Below are 6,518 nucleotides of genomic sequence, written 5' to 3' on the forward strand. Positions count from 1 at the left end.
ATGGGGTCGGTTGTGCTGATGCTACACTTCTGTGCTTTTTGCACAGATTACTGTACCGGAGCAGCTCTTGGATCACAACAGTAGTTGATCGGGAGCCCTCTTCAGTCCAGGGACTTACGAGATAGCCTAGCTGGCGTCCGCAGGCCGAAGTCCCTTTCCATATTTTCTGTTTGTTTTCATTGTACCGAGACAGACATTATGTATTGTTGTATCCAGATTTGTTTGTAGCACTCTTTAGTGGTTCGTGAGGCAGCGATTCCAGTCTTGGGTAGTAAAACATTAGACCTCCGTATTTTGGATTTTCAGTTATTTATGTTTTAAAAGACTTCCGCATGTACTTAAAGGCTCAGTATTTTATTATTGTTATGTTGTTATCCGAAAATGTTTGAATATTTGGCTTGCCTAGCTCCAACAGTAGGCGCCATCACGACTCCCGATGGTGGGAAATCCGGGTCGTGACAAGTTGGTATCAGAGCTCTAGGTTACATAGGTCTCGCTACTCACGGACAAACTTGGTAGAGTCTGAGGGATCGGTACGGAGACGTCTGTATTTATCCCCAGAGGCTACGGAGTTAGGAAAAGTTTCACTTGTGTTCTTTCCCGTCGTGCGATTCTGTTTCTCAAACACTGATTGTCTTTCTACTCTGTTCTTTCGCAGATGGCGAGAACACGTGTTTCCTCTTCTACCGCGTAGCAGCCCGAGCCCCCAGCAGCAGCTCCTACGAGGGGCAGAGGCCGAGGCCGTGCCAGAGGCCGAGGTCGGGGCAGAGCTCAGCCCCGAGCAGCAATCCCAGAGGTGGAGCCTAATGTTGATTATGACGAGGAGGTTCCAGCCCCAGCAGCTCCGGTGGGCCCAGCTCAGGTACCAGAGGGGTTCATAGCCACCCCAGTTCTTCAGGACGCTCTGGTCAGATTGGTAGGCTTTGTGGAGAGCGTCACTAGAGCGGGTTTGCTTCCAGTAGCACCGGCCACTTCTCAGGCTGGAGGAGGGGTTCAGACTCCTGCTACACATACTCCGTAGTAGGTAGCTCCCCAGGCTCAGGTTCCAGTGGCTCAGCCAGCTGTGGCGGTTCAGCCAGGTATTGTGACTCAGGCCGGCGATGGAGCGGCTATGTCCTCAGATGCTTTATGGAGGCTTGATAGGTTCTCCAAGCTCTTCACCACCACCTTCAGCGGTGCTCCTACAGAGGACCCCCAGGACTTCTTATTCAGCTGCCATGAGATTCTCTGGACTATGGGTATTATGGAGACCAATGGGGTCGACTTCATCACCTTTCGACTAGCAGGATCCGCCAAGACTTGGTGGAGGGACTATTGTTTATCCAGACCAGCAGGGTCGCCATCATTGACTTGGGACCAGTTTGCAGAGTTGTTTTTGGAGAAGTTTCTCCCAGTTACTCAGCGAGAGGCTCTTCGTAGGCAGTCCAGGGACTTACGAGGTAGCCTAGCTGGCGGTCGCAGGCCGAAGTCCCTTTCCATATTTTCTGTTTGCTTCATTGTACCGAAACAGACATTATGTATTTTTTTTCTATTCAGACTTGTTTGTAGCACTCTTTAGTAGTTCGTGAGATAGCGACTCCAGTCTTGGGTAGTGAAATATTAGACTTCTGCATTTTGGGTTACCAGTTGTTTATGTTTTAAAAGACTTCCGCATTTATTTAAAGGCTCGATATTTTATTATTATTATGTTGTTATCCGAAAATATTTAAATGTTTGGCTTGCCTAGCTCCAACAGTAGGCGCCATCACGACTCCCGATGGTGGGAAATCCGGGTCGTGACATGTTAGTTTTTCTAACATTTGGGGGATGGAATAAACAACTGAAAAATATGATATATGAATCGAATTATCATTAATATGATCCTCACTTAGAATATAATTCAAGTCGAATGCCAGAAGCATTTGCTGATCCAAAATTAAATATCATATTTCAGTTGCAAATGCTATTATAATTAAAGTCCCTGAAGGATAAAGTTTACTACACGCATGAAGCGTAGTAAATCGATCGGTTCCAAAGGTGATAATCCTTGAAAAATGATAGGAGCAAATGATCAAAATGATCATAATGAGGAGGAAATAAGCTCTAGAAGAGCCCACGACATAACATTTCATGAAGCTCCGGAAGAAGTTCAGGTACCTGAAAATAAAGAAAGTTATGAGATCTCAACAAGTTATGTCGCTTAGGAACCGATACAAAATGATCGTCGACGATATATTTGATACAATATAGTGCACAATACTGTGAAATATTGTGAGGATCGGACCACTAGTCTAGACACCTGAAGATGTCATGCCATTTAAATACGAGTTATAACCTATATGACTTATTTGATTAAATCTATATGAAGATCCCTGAAGGATTTAAAATTCTTCAAGCATATAATTCAAAGTCTTGATAAATGTACTCGATCAAATTATAAAGATCTTTGTACGATTTAAATCAATCTGGGTGCATGTGATAAAATCGCCTCAGTGATATTTGCTGAAAGAAAGTTACATAAATGATGTTATTTGTCCATGTAATTTTATAAAAAAAAAATTGTCACCAAAATTTGTTACACTTTTTGTTTATGTTGATGACATAAATCTTGTTAGAACTCTAGAAGAGCTCCAAAAGGCAATTAAATATCTTAAGAAAGAATTTGAGATGAAAGAACTTGGAAAAATAAAAATTTGTCTTGGTCTGCAAATTGAATATTTAGCAGACGAGATCTTTATCGATCAATTTGCCTATACAGAAAGGGTCTTTAAACGCTTTTACATGGACAAAGCGCACCCATTAAGTACACAAATGGGTGTTCGATCACTTGAAGTGAATAAAGATCTGTTCCGACCTCCAGAAGAGGATGAAGAACTCATTGGTCCTGAAATACTCTATCTCAGTGCAATTGCTATATGTATCTCGCTAATGCTAACAAAGGTGGTGCAGATCGTATTGGTTATGCAGATACAAGATTAGAATGCGGAGACTCAAATATTTGAAACAAGGTTTTTATCATGGGGAGTAAAATACGCGATGCACTCTTTTTTCCTTACTAAGGTTTTTTCCTATAGGGTTTTCCTTATAAGGTTTTTAATGAGGCACCTAGCAATGCGTATTACTAAATATGTGTACTCTTTTTCCTTCACCAGAATTGTTTCCCACAGGGTTTATCCTAGTAAGTTTTTAATGAGGCACATTATCTTTTTATGAACATCCAAGGGAGAGTGTTATAAATATATTATATTATGGATGTTCATTTAGTACTCCGTTGTAAATAAGCTTCCTGAAGAAGCTTATCCATATGGGACTCCGCCGTAAATATGTTTATCTATTGAGTACTCTATTGGAAATAAGCTTCCTGAAGAAGCTTATCACTTCGGTACCCGGTTATGGATAAACATTACCCCCGGTAGAAGATTATCCATACCGGTATAATAAGCTTATCACTTCGGTACCCGGTTATAGATAAACATTACCCCCGGTAGAAGATTATCCATACTGGGTACAATGAGCTTATCCTTTCAGTACTCCGTTATGGATAATCATTGCCCCTAGTAGAAGATTATCCATATCTGGTATAATAGCAGCTTACACAGCAGCTTGCAGTAGCAGCTCACACAGCAGCTTGCAGTAGCAGCTCACACAACAGCTTCCTTTCTTCTATAAATAGAAGAGATTTCAGTTCATTATGTACATCAGTTTGAATTCGAATAATATATCAGTTTCTCTCTATACCTGTCTTTACTTTATAGTCTTTATTTTATAACAGAAATGAGACTTTCGGATATTTGAAATTTTTTTGACCTGTTATCTTGGATAAAACTGGTGTAGAATTCCAACCAAGTTAAATCTGTTGAATCCACAAAGTTGCATACGTTCCACAATCAGAAACCCAAAGAAGCCTGCAGCATAGTCCTGATCAAACGGAGAGGAAGATCTGGGAAAATTAAAAAAAGAGCATCAGAAGAGAAACTAAAGAAGATAAGCGAAGAACTCCACCACAGAATCTAACCAGATGAAGATACTCTTAAAAAAGGAGTCTAAAGAAAATGAAATCTTACCATTATCTAGTTCTTTATCGTATCTACTTCCAATCACACTGCAGATTTTAAAAGACAACACCATTAAATTGCAAAATTAAAAGCATGAAGAGAACCCTAAAGAAGTGTGGGAAGAAAAAAAAAAGATGGAGAAAAAAGAGAAGAAGCAATGGAAAAAAATTGATATAGTAACAGACCTATTGGCAAAGGTTGAGTCTGTTAGTCCTAACAGACACCTAAAGGATTTAAAAAGTGGTGACTTTTGGTAATAAAAGGTGCCTATTGGCAAAGGTTGAGTCTGTTAGTCCTAACAGACACCTAAAGGGTTTGAAAAGAGGCGACTTTTGGTATTAAAAGGTACCTATTGGCAAAGGTTGAGTCTGTTAGTCCTAACAGACACCTAAAGGTTTATAAATACCCTTTTCTTCTCCAAAACAAAAATCATCAGAAAAGCAACAATGTATCTTCTTCTTTTCTGCTATCTTCAATTCACCAAATTTGTTCAAGTGGAAATTCGAGTTAATTGCTGGTGCTCGAATTTCAGAGGCTTTGTAAAATCCTGGAGGAATTCTGCCATAATCCCTGCAGCAACGAAATTGGGAGGCTTAAATTCCTTAAGGACAGTGACTACACTATCAAAGCCTAATTATTTCGTTCCTATATTCTGTTATATTTTCTAACAATCTTAAGGAATTTAACAACACTGCAATGGAGGCTTCTGGTAGTGATTCTGGTTTCAACAAGATGTTCGAAGTGTTCAAACTGGATCGATTTGATGGCTCAAATTTCACCCGCTGGAAAGACAAATTGTTGTTCTTTCTCACGGAGTTGGGAATAGCATATCTGCTGAGTTCTGATCTTACTGCAATGCCAGAACCTACTGCTGAAGACTCTGACGAAATTAAGGCGGCACGCAAAAAACGTGAAGATGATGAGGTGCGCTGTAGAGCTTTATTTTAAACTCACTTTCTGATCATTTATATGATTTGTTCCGTCCTCACAAATCACCACAAGAAATCTGGAAAGCCTTGGAACAGAAATATACTGTTGTGAAGCAAGGAACGGACAGATTCCTTGGAATAAAATTTTTTGAATTTCAAATGATAGATGGAAAATCTGTCATGGAACAGGTTGATGAGTTGCTGGTTTTGATATCTAGACTCAAAGATTTTAAAGTCGATGTTTCTGAATCTCTTCAAGTGGCTGCTATACTTGCAAAATTACCAGCCACTTGGAATGACTATAGGAAGAAATTATTACATTCTTCCGAAGACTTTAATGTGGACCAGTTGACAAAGCATATTCGGATTGAAGAAGAGTCACGAAAATGTGAAAATAAATATGCTTCGGAAACTAGTTCAAAGGTGAATTATGTTGAGTCTAGTAAGACAAACAACTCAGGAAAATCTGGAAACAAGGCTGGAAAGAAGAGAAAGTTTGAGGCTGCTCCAAAGGAAAATTCTTCTAACATTAAGAAAGGTCCATGTTATACTTGCGGAAAAATGGGTCATTTTAAGAGAGATTGCAGGTTTCGTAAGAGATAGAAAAATAAAGAAAATGCTGGACAGAAGAGGGTAAATAATGTTGAACAACAACAAGCTTCTTCTTCGGATATTGTTGCTATGATTTCTGCTTTTACCAACTTGAATCTGAGTATGGTAACTGAATGCAACATGGTAGCAACTATGAAATCTGCAGATTGGTGGTATGATTCCGGTGCTACAGTTCATGTATGTAATGACAAGAGTTTCTTCAAACATTATGAAGTTGCAACAAGTGATGAAAAGGTTTTAATGGGAAATCATGACACCGCCAAGGTCTTTGGAAAAGGAATAGTTGAACTACAATTCACTTCGGGAAAGAAGTTGATTTTAATTAATGTTCATCATGTACCTGATGTTAGGAAGAATTTAATTTCTGCAAGTTTATTAAGTAAGAAAGGCCTCAAAACTGTTATAGAGGCAGAAAAGATTATTTTCTCTAAGAATGGTGTATTTGTAGGACAAGGCTACTCTTGTGAGGGCATGTTCAAATTAAGTATTAATAAAGTTGAAGTTTCTGCTTATATGATTGAGTCATCTATTAATTTATGGCATGCTAGACTTTCACATGTTAATTTTCGATATGTTAAGTTTATGTCTAAAAATAAATTAATTCCTGCTGTTGAGAATAATGATAAAAAATGTGAAATTTGCATACAAGCTAAGATGACTAAGAAATCTTTTCCAAAGAATGAAAGAACAAGTAATCTACTTGAACTTGTGCATTCCGATATATGTGAATTGAATGGTCATTTAACTAGAGGTGGAAATAGATACTTTATTACTTTTATAGATGATCATTCTAGATATACACATGTTTACTTAATGAAAACAAAAGATCAAGCATTTGATATGTTTAAGAGTTACAAAGCATTAGTTGAAAATCAATTGGAAAAGAAGATTAAAATCCTACGTAGTGATCGAGGAGCGATATCTTCAATGAATTTCTGTATTT

Source organism: Nicotiana attenuata, unplaced genomic scaffold (assembly GCF_001879085.1).
Source record: "Nicotiana attenuata strain UT unplaced genomic scaffold, NIATTr2, whole genome shotgun sequence".
Taxonomy (NCBI): domain Eukaryota; kingdom Viridiplantae; phylum Streptophyta; class Magnoliopsida; order Solanales; family Solanaceae; genus Nicotiana; species Nicotiana attenuata.